The 17,477-nt window shown below is 38.7% G+C and overlaps 1 pseudogene; it reads left to right on the top strand.

Annotated features, from left to right (window-relative positions):
* LOC113833435 overlaps positions 1 to 17,477 on the top strand; it is a 123,427-nt pseudogene that overhangs the window by 55,529 nt on the left and 50,421 nt on the right.

Below are 17,477 nucleotides of genomic sequence, written 5' to 3' on the forward strand. Positions count from 1 at the left end.
CAGGTACTGTTCTTGTAGAGGACCAGACTACTGCTCCCAGCATTCTTGTTTGGTGGTGCACATCTGCCTAAAACTCTAGCGTCCACTTCTGGCCTCTGCAGGCGACTGCACTCACTTGTACATTCCTGCACACACCAGCCCCCAGTCCAGTGCACCCAGTGTAGACAAATAAGCTAAGTAACAAATTGAGTAAACCACAGCACTAATATCCACTTAAAACTTTCACTCTTGTCACAGACTTTTTCGAAGAAGGAGGTAATGTCTCTTCCACCCATATGTAGAGGGTACCAAAGACCAAAGACCAAAGAGGTAATTCTAAGTAGTGTGGTTTATAAAAACACGGAGAGATTTAAAGGAAATCACACCTATCAGAAAGGCAACTTCCAGGCAGCTATGCCACCAAATATTGAAATCCATCCATGGTTTACCTCATACGTGCCTGGCGGGAATCATCTCTTTAGCACTGGAAGCCCCAGCAAAGGCATCTATGCCTTCTCTGTCTTGCTTCTCCTGTTGTGAGGGAATGTTAATGACCCTGGTCTCCTGAGGCTCTCATATGGGTGATTGTGTTTTGAGTGAAGATGACAGCTGTCATGTGCAATACAGAATAAACATCTGTACACGGATATTCTTGCCAATTTTTCTGGTTGTTAATCATCTTCCCTTCTTGTTTGTGTGGCTATTAAAAGCAAAGTCATTGTTTTCCTTCATCCCATGTCCCCTTTCTTTTGGTCAGTTTCTTAGATCCTTTAAGTGTTTTTTGTCTAGATCTTTGGGGATGGTGACAACCTCTGAGAATATCTCTTGCAACAAACTTCTCCCCCAGCACAGGAAACAGAAGGAGAACTGTTCAGAAGGCACGAGGGAGCTGGACTCTGGTCCTCTGACACAGATGAGTTGTTTCTATACCTCCAGTTCAGTCAACAGATTTGGAAGAGCAAGCAGCAAGTGTCCAGAGGGGTCTTGCTTTTTGTGAGATGCAACTGTTGTATTAGGTAGGATTTTTAAGAGGAAGAGAATGGGGGATTTGTATACAAAAAGAGATTTACTATCTTGCCTTATGTGATGGGGGTTAGGTAGTCCAGTGGCAGCCATCTGCTCACCAGGCTGGCTGACAGATTCGGAGCTGCTCAAGTTATAAAGCCAGATGCCTCAGTAGTTCCAATCTGGTGCAGAAGGTCTGGAGGGTTACCAGGAAGTTGCTAGTCTTCAGTCCATGTGGGAAGGCTAAAGAAATTGAAGTCTTCTGTGAGTTAAGAATGGCAGCAGCAGGAGGAGGACAGGAAAGGAGGAAGGAGGGGAGGAGGAGGAGGAGGAGGAGGAGGAGGAGGAGGAGGAGGAGGGATACACATACCATCAAGAAGGGAGGGCGGGAAGGCAGGTAACACTGCTTCTTTTCTTAGACTTCTTTATATGTGTTGGAAGATACTACTCACTCTGGGTGTATGTGTGTGTGTGGCGGGGAGGGAGCAGGGATTGGGAGGTCCTCAACTTGTCTTCTCAGTTAATCATTCTTGGGAATGCTTTCATTGAACCACCCGGAGTATATTTCAGTGATTCCATTTCTTGTCAAGTTGAAAGTTGGGACTGATCATCACAGTTGCTAATTAAAAAGTTGGGGTATTGTTACATAATATAGCAGATGCTTATTTTTAAATATTTTGTGTGTGTGTGTGTGTGTGAGAGAGAGAGAGAGAGAGAGAGAGAGAGAGAGAGAGAGAGAGAGAGAGAGAGAGGAGAATGTACATGTTTGTGCAGGTATGAGGTATAGGCCTGTGTATGATTGGAAGCCAGAAGAAGGCATCAGATCACTTAGAGTTGAAGTTACTAGCACTTGGGGAACATGGATGCTGGAGTCTTAACTCTAACCTTCATGATTGCACAGCAAGTGCTCTTAACTGCTAAGCCATCTCTTCAGCCCCCTGCCCATACCGGCCCCTGCCACATTAACTAGTTTTTCAAATCATCTTGTTTCTAATAGAATTTAAGAACTGTTCAAAGACTTTAGAAAGATGTGTATATAGTTTTATGAACGTATTTACTTATGAATATGCTGCAAGTGTGTGAGAGAAGAAAATGTAATAGTGCTTCTGGGGAATTTTTGTGGACACCACTATTACATGCTGGAAATAGGCATGATAGCAAATGACTCCATGTGTGTGTTCTACAATAGCATTTTCTATTCACTGACTGACCAGACTGAATAAGCAATGATTTACCGAATGCAGGAATTTGTGTTATTGCTCCAAGTGTTTACTTAGAAATGAGATATGAGAGTTACAAGAAAATAAATCACATTTTCTTTGTTCTTATTTCAAAGATTGTTACTTGACTGTGAACTAAAATCTATTATAATCTTTAGTGAGTAACTTATATTGTTATATTGATAATGTTAAGTAGTAATGGGACATTGTGATACAGAAGACCAGAAGGGATTTCCTTTTATTTATATATTCAGATTTTCATCTAGAGACCATGATATGATTTTATGCACTCATTAAAAATGTTCATACCTGGAGATTGTGAACAAATCATAGTTCCTATGATATGCCTGGGGTAGTTGGATGAAAGTAACGAACAGCCTTTATTTACAACAAAATATGCTCTCATGGGATAAGGATTAAATCTTTACTTTGAAGAGTCACACTGTTATGGGGCTCGGTGGCCAGGTGAGTGCCATGTAACTAAGAAGGTACTTGGACTCATAAGTACAGGTGTATGAAATAGCATTTTAGTGTATGTTAGAATATAGGAGAGATGGAGAGATTTCTCAGTGGTTAAGGTCAAGTACTTCTCTTTCAGAGGAGCCAAGTTTGATACCCAGCACCATTGTCACATGGCTCCTAACTCCAGCTTTTGGGGATCTGATGCCCTCTTCTGGCCTCTATAGGTACTCCACCGATGCACAGAAACCCACATACTGACATGTGCATGTACACATAAATAATAATAAATCATTATAATCAAGTCTTTTAAAATATGCAGAGGGTCTGATGAGAGAGATTCTATCATGCTGACACCTCACATATGTAATTTAGCTGGGCCATGGCCAGTGGGTTTATAAAGATGGAATACACAGATAGGAGCTGGGAGCCAAGCATTCTTTAAATAATAAGATAGTTAAATAATTTAAAGGCCAAATGCTCTGTGGTTTGTGTGGAGAATTTGAGAAAACAAAAAGTATATAAAACCTATATACTACATGAAACAAAAATCATCTACAATTTGGATAAAGTTTTATTTCACTTCTGTTCATATAGAAACATCTATCTTTGCAAAAATGGTGGATTGAACTGTATATACATGCAAAAATTATTTAAAAACCATCTATTGTTAGGCTTCATTTATTTTAAAAAATTATTGATTATTTGGGAAAATGGAATGATAGTCTGTTAGACCAATGTCCTGCTAGTGGTTTGGTGATGTCTCTGTCGTGTGTTTAACCTTCTTTCTGGGGATTACTGTGTGGTGTGAGAATTCTAATTTTAAGAACATGTATAGAAAGGAAAGAATAGAGGCATCTGAATGAACGTTGTAGAAATGAGGGCACTCTGCATATTTAAGAAATAGCTATCTGCTCTGTGTGTGAGCAATTTGGCATGGATCCAGTGAGCCTTGAAGGTGAGGCCACAGTGTGGAGGCGGCAGAGGAGCTGCAGTCTGTACACAGCCCTAAGTACGAGTCCCCTCTGAGGATGGTGTGGGGATGAGTCAGGAATGAAAAATTGAGGAGGAAGCCATGGGAGAAAGAACAGGATATTTGAATAGTGAAATGCAAGATAATGAGGGCTGGAACCCAGGTGGTGGCTGAGGAAAGGGAAGGAAGTTGACATTAGAAAAAGCCTAAGCAGTTGCTGTAGTGTTCTTCATTTAATGCAAATTAAATACATTGGGGGATGCTTAGTGTAGATATTACTGGCCATTTTCTTAGCAAGTGCTGCTAAAACCAGCAAATGTAACACAGCACTGCTAAAACAGATCCATTTCCCAACAGTGCTGAGGTCTCATTAGCCTGTAGAAGACTCTTCGTGGCTTAGTTCAGTAGTTTAGACTGACCTACTGAAATTTTCTTTGTCTTTCTTTTTTCCCTCATTGTATCATTTCCAAGGCTATCTTGCTAGAGCTAGTTTATTTTTTTAATGATCTGCAGTACTGTTTATTTATAAATAATAGATCAATTGTTTGCAGTTGAGATTTTGCCTGGTCTGTGTTCCCATGACAGCCTGACTATTTCAGGCATGTAGTGACTTAAAGTACTTAATAAAAGGGTTACCATTCTTGTATGCTGCTTTTCTGCTTGTTTTGCTAATAATCTTCAACAAATTTGCTTCTAGAACTGTAGTCTATTTAGGTAAATGAAGAAACAACATAGTGGGAGGAGAATGAGAGTCAGATTCAAGAGTGTGGTGTGGCAGATTGACTGCCACCTTCTCTTGGGCACTTTGCTTCCTTGTCATGAGCTGTTGTGTTGACATAGATTCTCCCATGGTAGTTCCAAATCAAAGCTGCCACTGCTGCTGCAATGGTTGTTACTAATGACCATGGGCCTTTTTTTCTTTTGGCTGCCAGTAAGATGTTCTGAGTGCCTTTATTGACATGGTTTTCAATTCTCACTTTGAACACACAAGATAGACACATCTGTCAAGAGTTAGGCACCATTACCAATGAGGAGACTGAAGCGCAGAGAGAGCAAATGTCTTCCTCCAGGAGAGTGAAGGCAGGCCATTAAAGCAGGTCTACACTGCTCTGGGAGACTATCAAAGGCTTTTCTCTTCTATCAAAGACCAGGGAGAATGTAAAACCTATAGCTTTAAGAACTCAGGAGCTGAGTTCCTGTGTGTTTCTCATTTGGGCTATGAAGATACATAGCCTCATTTGCTTTACTATGTCTGTGCTGCAATGTACTAGCTTTTATACCATTTTTTTTTCGGTCAAATTTAGAGACATCCAGTCCTTATTTCTGGCTATGTCTTAAGATGGAGATCAGAACCTGGGTCTCTGTCAATACTAATAAGCCACACAGATGTCATGACACTGTTCTGATATGAGTTCCTCTGAGTTTGCCTGAATTCCAGGTTACATTACTTATTCTTGAATAGAAACATTGTCTTTATCTTGATTCCCATTTATGGCTAGTACGAACATATACAGAAAAATAACCACAAGACAGGATATGAATTCTTAAGTAGGTCATTCTTTTTAAAATACTTCAGTAAACCTTAACCATTTTGCTATTAGAATTGTGTTGTTTTCTTTTTTTTCCAAAATTACTATAAAAAAGATGGCAATGTGGAATTTGAGGCTGTCCTCTTATGTAAGTAAGCCTAAAACAGTGTTGTATAAATTTATATAACACACAATTGACAAGACATCGAGCTTTCAATTTTTAAAGTTTTAAATTCCTGATCACATCTGTAGATGTAGCTGTGGGGACACTTTTATGAGATGAGAAAATTTGTGCAGGAAAATTCAACATTTTTGCAAAGAGGCATTTCTGTATGAGAATAGGTCTAATTTTATAACATGTGTGGCATTTGAATAACTACCTTTGAAAGGTAAAATAAACAACTTTTTAAAGACTGTGGATCAAAACCTAAATGAGAAAAGTGAGTTAATCCTGGAGGATCCATTTACTTTCCTTTTATTCCTTATCTAGATTCTCCTTTACCTCATCCTATAATCCTAGGATTCTTTACACTAAACTATTTTGTTGAAGATAGTTTTTTATATATATTTTTCATTTAAATTAGAAACAAGCTTGTTCAAGCTTCTTTTACATGTCAATCCCAGTTCCCTCTCCCTCCCCTCCTCCCCTGCCCCCCACCAACCCCCAATCCCAACCTCTTTCTGCTCCCCAGGGAGGGTGAGGCCTTCCATTGGGGAAATCTTTAAAGTCTGTCACATCATTTGGAGCAGGGCCTAGGCCCTCTCTCGTGTGTCTGGCTGAGAGAGTATCCTTCTATGTGGAATGGGTTCCCAAAGTCCATTCTTATACTAGGGATAAATATAGATCCACTACCAGAGGCCCCATAGATTGACCAGGCCTCCTAACTGACACCCACGTTCAGGGGGTCTGGAACAGTCCTATGCTAGTTTCCTAGCTAAAAGATAGTTATTTTATAAGTTAACTCCTTTTCCAGCTTATGGCATAATGGCAAGTCACTGTCAATACAATCCAAGGTGGCGGGTCTACTCAACACTCAGTGAATCATGAAGCCCAACTTCTGAGTACCAATGCAGTCTCTCTCATGAAAACCACTGTTTCATTTTTGAGGTCCCAGTGAACAAACCTGGGGCCCCATGGATGTTGATATTCTGCATCATTTAGCTATATACCCTTGGGTTTTTTGTTTTTATTTTTCCTTTGAGACAACATATCCACGAGTTGCCTAGCTTGGGTTGGAACTTTTTTCCTGTAACCCAGGTGACCTTCTTGCTTCACTCTGAAGAGCACTTTGGATTGCAGGCCAAGGACACCAGGTCTGGTGGAAATCCTTGAATTAAGGCATTTTTTCTCATTGTTGTCATAAGGTCTAGGATAAAATCTAAGATCATGGGTGTGATGTCTCTCACAAAGCTTCTGCTGCCCCTCAGGGCACCAGTGGGAAACAGTCCAGAGGACAGAGGCCACTTCTATTCCCCAAGGGGAAAGATAAACTCTCATGACCAGGCTGCCTCACTCCAGGATGCTTTGCTGTCTCTTGACACACATGGCAGTTGCTTCCTATAGCTGCTTGTCATTTTAATGGCTAGTAGTACCCTTATGAAAGATGACTTTTATTTTTTCCTTACAGAGGCAGGTGTACTAGGGTCCATCACTCATCTCAATTGTACTCAATGAGGGGCTGTAGTGTATTGGATTAGCTTCAGAGTCATGTGAACTTAGGAAAGATTCTTTTTCAAGGAGAGTAGATTGATCTTGTAGATGGGTATAGAAGCATAATCAATCATACAGCCTGGCTGCTGGTTGAGTTTTGTTCTCTGCACCATCCACCCGTCCTTTGCATTAAATTACATACAGTGTAGAATTTAGCACCTTCTTTGATGCAGATAAATGGGAAGACCACAGAGTTTTGAGGAGACACCCCAAAGGCTAGCTTGAAAGAGTGTCAGAAGAGGGTGTGAATGGGCAGGGTTCAACCTTTCAGGGCTAGTCAGTTGACATATTATGTGATGGTTTCAGCATATTTTGATTGAGTTGCCTAAAATCTCTGAATCATAATTCATCAGTTTGCTTCCTTACCTTAAAGTCATAGGCCAGATTAATGAATAAAGTATCTTGTTTATATTTCTATGTATTGCTGGCTGTATCGTCTTCCATTCCCTGTATTATTTTGCCACTTAGCAGACTGTCTTCCATTTGTCCTTCTGGGTCCATAGTCTGATTTCCTCTATTCTGTGTGCTCTAGATGAGCCAGGCCTTTGTGGATTTCTTCAATCTACTCTTGGTATTATAAGCATGTAGACAACAAGAAGCATTGGCATGAGATTGAGGGCGAGAGGAAAGGGATGTCAAGGTATTTATCACCTTTGTCTCTCTCTGTCTGCTAGACCAAGGCTTGTATTTGGCTGTGTTCCTCTCTTGAAGGTTACAGCGACTGCCAGACAGCTGTCTCTGCACAGATCTCCCCAGGTACTACTCAGAATTGAGTGCATGGAAGAAGAAAAATAGTATTTTCTCTGCCAGGTACAGACTTCTCATGGTATGATAGATTTAGGTCAAGTGCTGGGGACAAATGCACTCTAGGATATCTTCCAATATGATCTAAGAAAGATAGGGTCTCTGTCATGGCAATTTATGCAAGGGACTATAACCAACTTTGAAAAAAAAAAAAAAAGGAAGCCAGAGCAATACACATGTAGTCAATTCTTCCTGGAATCATCCCTGCTGTTGGCCACAATGATCAGATAAGGACACATGCTTAACACAGTGTGCCAGTAGGGGGCGACCATGAAATACTGCCCCTTGCTATCTAAAGAAGCTGGATGGTTGCAGCGAATACCTTTAGTTCCAGTGCTTGGGAGGCAGAGGCAGGCAGAAAAAAAGAGTTTACTCTTGCCATTAGAATAGAAGAGGTGTCTCCTAGGATTTTCATAAAAAGTCACTATGTGGTACCTAAAACCAATATACTTTTATTTTCAAACATGTGGAGAATAGGAAGCCAACAGTGATATGCCTATAGGGTGTCCTTCCTCTGAGCATTCATCCCGGATTACCTCTTACTGGCTGGTAATGGTCAGCAGCATTCTTGGTCTTTGTTGCTTTCCAGCATCCTTATTTCAACTGGCCTCCTCTAACTCTCTCTGTCTCTCTTCTTTTAACAAGGACACTCCTTCTTGAACTTAGGGGCTTACTTTAGTTCTTTCTGTTGCATGGTAAAACACTCTACCCCAAAGCAGCATAGGGGATAAAGATTGTTTTTGAAATAACAGGTTATTCACCATTGAATGAAGTCAAGGCAGGAACCTTAAGCAAAACCCATGAAGGAATGCTGCTTGCTGACTTGCTCTCTCATAAGCACATGTTTAGCTAGATTTCATATATAGTCCAGGGCCAACTACCCAAGACTTGAATCGACCATAATTGGCTGGGTGCTCCTGCATCAATTAATAATCGAGACAATCATGGATAGAGAGACCCATGGATCTCATCTAGGAAAATCCTCTTATAGAGGTTTTCATCTCTGATGAACCTAGGCTGCTAAGTTGTCAGTTAAGCTAAACACAGTAGGACTATTCTCATCTAATACAACCTTATTTTAATGAATTCCATCTAAAAATTCCTGATTCTAGATAAAGCCACACTGTAAAGTTCCATATGGGCATAAATTATTTGGGGATACCATTGAATATTTTGCTGGTTCCTTGAGAACCTGACCAAAAAGACACAGCCAGAGATTTGATGGAAGATCCTAAAACATATCTAGCTAACCCATCTAACATGTTCCATCAGCCAAGAAATTTCCTTGTTACCTGAAGGGAATCTGAGTTAGGTTTTCATCAATACTCATATTTTTAATATTTCCATTTTAGTTAATACAATTATTATTTTTTTTTTTTGAGACAGGATTTCTCTGTGTAACAGCGTTGGCTGCCCTGGAACTCACTCTGTAGACCAAACTAGCTTTGATCTCACAGAGATCTGTCTGCCTCTGCCTCCTGAGTACTGGGATTAAAGGCATGTGCCACCACTCCCTGGCTAGTTAATACAGTTTTGACAATCTAAAAAATGTCCATGACTATAAGCAGCCAATCATGTTGACGGCAAATTAGCATGACAACAACTATTAAGAAAATAGAATCCCACATGATTTAGTTCATAATAACCAGTGATTTAGTAAGCAGCTACAATCCAAAAATCAAGGGTATGGAAAGAATCCCAATGAGGTATCTTCAATCCCTTGGACACTGCAGTTTCATTCAGAATTTCCAAGGTGTAGAAATGAACTGCTCGGTCAGCAGATAGATGGATGAAGGAAACATGACATACAAATGCACAGAGTGAAATTAAAAACCTAAAAGATTGAAGTAAACCAGACACAGGAAAAGAATACAGAATGTTCTCACTTGAATGAGAAAGCTAAGAGTGTCAACGTAAAGGCTCTTCCTAGCAGCTGGAAGGTAGGAGAAATGAAGAGATCTTGGTAGAAGGTTATAAAATTTCAGATATGAGGTGAATATATTTTAAAGATCTAATGTATTTTTCCTAAATATTTACAGGTATGAAACAATACAATGGCGATTATATACAAAAACCAAAAACAGTGCTTAACATGGACATGTAATAAAGGAATTTCTTATACACATTTGGTGTAAAAATGTAAATTTATTTGCTGTGAAAAACAGTGTATCTTCAAAATATTAAAGATGGAAGTGATGTATGACCTAGAAATCCCCCTTGTAGATGAAACCCAAAGGACCATTGGATCTTGAAGAGACATCTACACCTTCCTGTTAATTGCAGCATCATTTAAAAAATGTGTATCAACAGTTTAGATGTCCATCAGCAGATGAACATGTGAAATTCACACATGCCTATGCACACCATGGATTTTTTATTTGGCTTCAAAAGATAAGGAAACCCCACTCTGCCTTTACTGCAATATGGATATGTCTACAAAGGCATTATACTACATGGCTTAAGGGAGAAGCAGAGGAATACTTGATCACACACCAGAAGGCCAACAGTCCAAAGCATAGGAGCAAAAATTTCAATGATGCCAGTAGGCTCTGGGAGGAAAAGGAGTCTGGGAGGTACTGATCAAAGGGTATATCCCAGAGGCCTGATCTGTAACATACAGTTACAATACTTGTACCATGTACTTAAAATGAAGAGGGAAAATCTTCCTAGATGTTCTTACAGGAAAAATAGGGAGAGGGGAATCTTTGAGAGGTAATGGTTAAGAGGACACCATTATATATGGTGACTATTTCCCAATAGATACCTTTGCCATGTGCATTTAATTATGTACATTAAACATGTGTTATGTGTCAGTCACATCTCAATAAAAAGCAAAGCCTTATAGACTACAAAAATGATAACATGAAAAACAACAGGGATAATATTATTGAAACTGATATCCTTATGTCTACATTCACATTCTGTAATAGGAAAGTGTGTCTGTATTGCCTAGGCCAGGATGTCCTGTGCAAAACTGGGGAATGTAGGTCATTCTACATGATAACTTAAATGTACATATAACAATATAAAATTTGTCATTATAACAAACACAGAGAACAATTTCTTCATACTTTATACTACTCAAAATTCTTTAAGCCAGTATTATTTTATTCTGTAGTGTCAATGTATCAAAATTCATTGGCAGCTCACAAACGACTTGCTACAATCTGTTTTCTAGACCTACCATTAGTGCTAAGTGTGGACATGCTAACACCTAAAATGCGTCTTAAAATAACATTAGTTACTTTTCCTCCCTGAATTGATGTGGCGGCATTCAGCTTTTAGGTTGAAGCAGGTTGAGTGGACGTCTTCAGAGACTCATCTGTTCTTGCAGATCATTTGTGTTCTGAGTATACATATCATATCTTCCACTAATAGTGTTAGTTTTGGTAATCGAATTAATTAAAAGCTTGATTGAATATTTTACATATATGTTAGTCAAATATTTTAACTGCTCTATAGCAAATATGTACTGAAGCAGAAAACTAAATTATATTTACAATTCTCAGTTCTTTTGCCAAATGTTTGGTGGCATTAACATGCTGAGGAAAAAGAAATGAAATTAAGCCTCAGAGGGAAGTACCAGAAAGTCACTACCTAATGCTTAAACACAGAGGCCAACTGGCCTGAGAGGAAGCAGCCCTTGCTGCTGGCATTTCCTCCTCTCTTTTCCCCAAGCCATTCTTCCCCTTCCCTTAGGCTCCACATAAAACATTTTTATTAGGGACAGTGATATTCAGTCAACATAATGATACCATCAGTTTGGACAAATGCCAAAATCAATGCTCTTGCTATTTGTCCACCGTCTGTGCTGCCAGAGACAGGGTATTTCTGTTGACTCCATAAATTCGAGATCAGGTAGCACACAGCAAGTCCAGAAGCATATTCCCAGAGAAGCAAAGAAAGGATTTTTATTTGATATTTTTGTTCTCTTGCTGTACTGGTGAATGGCTCTAGAGGCACATCGCTCCTCTCCTTTACCTTGGGTCTCTTCAGAACTTATGCTTCAGTAGCCAGGTGTGAACATCTGCTAATCAATAAATGGTTAATCGATTCTAAGTGCCTCTCTAATGCACTGTGGTGTATTTTGGAGTGTGGGGTTACCCAGGATTGTCTCTGGGATTATAGGCCTATGGTACAATACCCAGCTAATTAATCACTATGCCTTTTTTTTAGCTTCTTTTATGATGATGTATTACATGCTGGACATGACAGTTGTACAAAGGTTTCTTGCGGAGTATAACATTTAAAGTATTTGAAAATTAATTTTATTACATTTATTATTTATTTGCCTATTTATTATGTGTGTAATGGGCACCCCTGTGGCATGGAATGCATGTGGAATCCAGAGGACAAATTGCTACAGTCAGTGATCTTCTCCTACCACATGGGTCCTTGTGATTGAACTCAGATTGTTAGAGGTAGCAGCAAATATCTTAATCCACAGAGACATCTTTCTGGTCCAGTTATAGAACCTTTAATTGTTGAGTTTCCATCATATACCAGGTGTTTATTGTTTGTCATTTATTTTATTCCATTTCATGGTGAAAGACTAGTTTTCTGTATTATTTTTGAGTTGAGATAGGTAAAGCTTAGAGAGCTAACTCACTGGACAAGTGGATGGCAAAGTGATGTACAATACTGGTGATCACACTCCCAAATCTGTGGTTTCCCTATGTACTGCACTGTTACTTGTTAATGAGGGTGGTGTTTGTGGTGTATTGGTTGTATAGTTGTTGCTGGTGCTATTGATGATGCTGATGGTGATGATTCTGGTTTTGGTGACAGTGACATTTGTGGTTGGTTGTGTTGCTATTGATGGGTGATAGTGTTATGGTTATTGCTGGTGGTATGTTATGATTTTGTAATGATGCAAATTATCTTAATACATTTCAGAGCTTGACTAGTGGGAAGGGGGAACAGGCTATTTTGTGGAGATGGTTGGTTGGGTATGATAGCTTAGTTCCCTCCTGACTCTAGAGCTACCATGAAGTTGAATTTTTTTCTGTTGTCAAAACTGCTACCCATTTCCTTTACCTTGCATTTAGTTTAGGAATTCCCTAGCTTTTGAGTTTTCTTGATGGCAGAAACTCAGTTTTCATTTATTGTTGAATTTTTAAAACCCAATACAGTGCCAGGAAGTTTGAAGGTGTTCATTGAACACTTTACCAAGTAGAGAGACATTCATGGAGCCCTCAGTTTTAGCATCCTTGTGCAAGTTCATTTTAACTGTCTGTCCTGATGGTAAGAAGAGGAACTAAAGTCTTTTCTCAAATAAGTCTTTCCCTCAGTCATGTTGTACTTCTACAGCTCAGTTATATCAGTGGTGGCCTTTTAGAATCTTCTCAAGAAAAATCATGGGTCTACATTCATGATTTTAGAGAAAACACCTGAAATGATTGATTAAGAAGTCCTGCATCATTAAGCCCTGCATAAATATGTTGGTTGCCCATATTTACTCATCAACTTTGCTTATATTTGGGGACAGTGTAATATATCAGGCTGTAAGAAATTCAATAGATACAAATCTGCTCATTTTACAGCATACACATTATTAAGAATCATTTCCTATTCTGAAGAAGTAAATTAACAATACCAAAAAATGTACTCAGCATGCTCACTTATGCCTGGTGGAAACATAGAGCTCAAACAGTCTGTGCGGTGTACTGACTACTTTCAAATTTTTTAAGTGTACTGAATTTGTGGTTCTTTTTTAGTCCCTGAAGTATTACAGCTGTTAAGTAATAACAGCTCATTAGTATGCTATGGTTAGGTCACTTAGGATGTTACTTCAAAGATTCTGGGACAAACAACCCCATAAGCAGATTGGTTTTACTGATTATAAGGAAAGGCACACTTGTGCCAAGGTGTTTCTGTTGGCACCAACATTGATTCTTTTGCAACATTTTAATTTGCATTCTTAATTTTGAATGTTTTATTCAGTTCAACATTTGGAAATGCCCCTGCTGTTTGCATACTCTCTCCTTAGAGCAAATCTTCTATTCCTCATCACTCAACAATGTTCCTTAGCCTTGTCTTATTATCTCTTGGTATTTTCATTCTATTGCTCAATAAATCCATTCTGAGTTCTGGCCACTCCTCAAAGCCACTGGCTTTGAGACTTCAGACTCAGGTCATCCCCTGTCCCCCTGTATAGTACAGATGTATAATGTATAATAAAGAAAAAAATGTCCTCTCTCACTCCACAGAGTGCAAGAGTTGGATATACTGGTTTTTACTTGAGTTCCATGATCTACAGAGTAAAGGAAAAGTACTCCCTCCTCTACTGATTTTATCTGAACAGAAGTCAGAAGAAAGGGATTATTTTAAATTCTAAGAACTGAAATGAGCAATTTAATGAAGTAAAAATTTGAATAGCTATAGTCAAAACACTGAGATGACTGTACTATAAGAAGCTTTCCTTTAAGTGCCACCATATTGGTTTCTTCCATTCCTGCTCCCACCTAGCAGGTTTGTTACAGCACAGTCTGAGATGTATTTGCAAGCATACTCAGAGTGAACAGCTAGAGAAATCAGGGTGGTAAAAAAGGGAAGCATTTGCTTTGGCAACATATTTTCACAATGTTTACATAAACGCATTTCCATCAATATTTGAATTTCTTCTCCTGTGTGATGCAAACAATATCACACTACAGTGAGATTGTAGCACAGAGAAAGACTCCATTTGTTACTGTCACAACCCACAGCCAGACAGGCTTCAGTGACTTGCAGGTAATTTTCACACCCTTTCTCTTGAATCGTTCAAACAAGAAGGTATTAATCAAAGTGTTTATAAGGAAAGTATCTGTGGAAATTGTGGATTAAAAAAAAAGAAGTGCTTTTTTTTAAAGTGTGGAAGTGTTATTTTGTTATTTTGGTCTTCATACAAATGTTAATGAGGTTCTCTGTATTTCAGATGATACACTCAGTATCTCTTTGTGGTATTTAAAATGACATCTTCCTGGGGACTTTAGAAGTGCTTAATTATACAATACTGAATACAGAGCATGGCATGCCAATAGAATATGTTTATTGCAGTCTTACCAAGGATATGTCAGTGAAAGAATTTCCAAACTGGAAAATAAAGTTCTGCCATCCTCGTGGCAGGTGAGGAAGTTTGTCTTAGTTTCCAGTATTATTTTTAGTCACTTCCAAAGAGAATAGCAGTAGGAGTTTGCAAGAAGTCAAAAGTCCTAACATTAAATATAGCAAGTTTAATCAGATATATAAAGAGAATGTCAAAAGAACTAAACTTAAGAAGGCAGGAAAAGATAGCTTTGACAGGATAGCATAGCAATTGGATTCCAGTAAGAAAATAAGAAACACCTTTAGAGACTTCCTTTCCAATGAGATAAATGCCATTCTCAGTGTTTATTCCAGGGAAAAGCCAACAAAGGGAGAAAGAGGGTCCCTGGTTAACAAGGCTGCCTCTTACAAGTTGAAGGGCTAGTTGATCATTGTGAAGACTTTATTTTCAAGCACAAGTGTGTTTTCCAGGTAGGTTGGGAACTAGGAGCATATTACAATATCATGATGCTGTATCTCTAGACAAAGGGGGGAAAGCCTGTGTTCCTCTGGGGAATTTATGAGAATCTGCTGTCTGTTGAGATAAAGACAGTATGACACTAGTTATTGTCCCAGAGCCTCAGTTCAGTTATATACATAAACCTGCATCTTGCCCTAAGAACTCTAGCTTTTTTCCAAGCTCAGGGACAGTGTCCCCACTGGCTTCATGATTATGAGATGAAACCATCCTCTTGAAATCCTCCTGTTGCTTTCTTATTATATATTTCCTCTGTCCTCCCCTGACACACCTCTCTCTATCTCCTCCCTTCTGTTTTTCCTCCACCATTCTTCTTCCATTCAAAGAAATCTTTGTTGTACCTTGATTGTTTGCTCAGCACTGGCATCCTCCTGAAGTCCACAGCACCTGGGGTTACTTTCTGTCTGGGGATCTTTTGTGTGTCTTTGCTTTGTGCTAACACCTCAACAAACTCAATAATTCTTTGAGGGACTTGCTTCTTCCTTTTCATCCATCATTGTAGAACCACATGTTTCTTCTTCTTATGCCTCCCATTGTGTGTATCTTGGGGTGTCACAGTTTGGACCGGGAGTGTATCTCAAAATCCCAGCCTTTGAAAATCTGGTATGAACCTTTTAAGAGGTGACAGATAATAGAAGGAAGTTAAATCCTTGAGGGAGTGCTTTTGAAGGAGATACTGGAACTCTGGCCTCTAATTATCTCTTTTCTTTCATTACTTGGCAACTTTGAGATAACTTTTACATTAGTCTCTATCATGAAAGCTTAATACAACAATAGAGCCAAGTAACTCTGGACTAAAACCTTAGAGAGTGTGAGTCAAAAGGACCTTTATTCCTTTTAAGTTATCTTAGGTTTATGTCCAAGTAGTGTGAAGCTCACTATACTTAGAGTATAGTCTAAGAGAAACCCACATGATACTATGTGAACATCTTTCAGATTCTTCATGTCTGGATGCTCTACCAGCAACATTTCAAGTTTCTGGAGGCTCAGATTCCTGTCTGAAAATTCTAGTCCTTTTGTCTATAGCATCGAGATCAAGGTTAACCTTACAGTGGGTGAGCAGGGAGTACAATGGGTTTCCACACTGTCATTGGCCTTACTCTTTAAAAATTCTACTATAAGACCTTGCTTGACTTTTTACCTCAACTTTCTGACTATAGCCATTTTAAATAAACTTTCTTCATTACCTCATAATACACTTTCCTTATCTAATGCCTACCTCTTCTCATGGTCCATAGAGAAGTAGGAGTTACAATTGAGAGTTTGAAAATTATTTTATTTTTTTGAGATTATAGCATTATCACACCATTTCCCCCTTCCATTTCCTCCCTAAAAAACCTCCTATATACCCTTTCCTGTCTTTCAAATTCATGACCTCTTTTTTCATGAATTTTTCTTGCATACATTTATCTGTGTATCTTATAACTCAATCAAACTCATATTCCTTCTCACTCTATCTAAATATTATTTTCTTCCACTCCAGAGAAGACATGTCACTCCTCTTGCTTAAGACAAATATAAGGTCTTGGCTACATCCTCACTAGCTCTCTAGAAGTAATATCTCCATAGATACTTTCATTGTTCCACAGATCACCAGCTTTACACATGATGGCTTTCTTTTGAGCATAGAGATAGTACTTGTTTTCCCAAATTTAATAGTCAATCAAATCTTACTTATCTTTGTTTGAAAGTACTCATCTCTAGAAAGACTGGTCATCAACTGCTATGTCTATCTGCTTCCTTTTCTCTCCCACATTCTCTTGTAGTCCATGGTCTTTTTATGCTGTCATGGGAATCTACAAACTGCTTAAACTCCCTTGCCATGTATACCATAGCCTATGTATGCAGTATAGTGCATGCCTCCCACCCAGATAACCCTAGATAACTGACAAAAGACAACAAGTCCTGGAATCTCTATAGTGATGGATTCTGTTAACAACTATTTTATTGAATTCCTTTATGTTGACTTTTGAAAATCTTTGATATTTATTTTCAACTCCTATGTCTATAGCTATATAGCTTTCAGTCTTATTTTAATGTTCATATCCATTTTCATGTTCTCTGTTAATAGTTATACTTTTATAAATGTTACTATAACATGTTTTCTCTTGTAATATATGAGTCTTGGTTGATGGTTTTAAGGTCTAAGTGTCCAGTATAGGAATTCTCTAAGCCTTAGGTCTGTGTAGTCAGTTTTTCATGCATGTATCACAAGATCTGAGTGAGCATGTCTATAACAAAACTCATTCTGTTT

This window comes from Cricetulus griseus (genome assembly GCF_003668045.3).
Source record: "Cricetulus griseus strain 17A/GY chromosome 1 unlocalized genomic scaffold, alternate assembly CriGri-PICRH-1.0 chr1_0, whole genome shotgun sequence".
NCBI classification, from domain to species: Eukaryota; Metazoa; Chordata; class Mammalia; order Rodentia; family Cricetidae; genus Cricetulus; species Cricetulus griseus.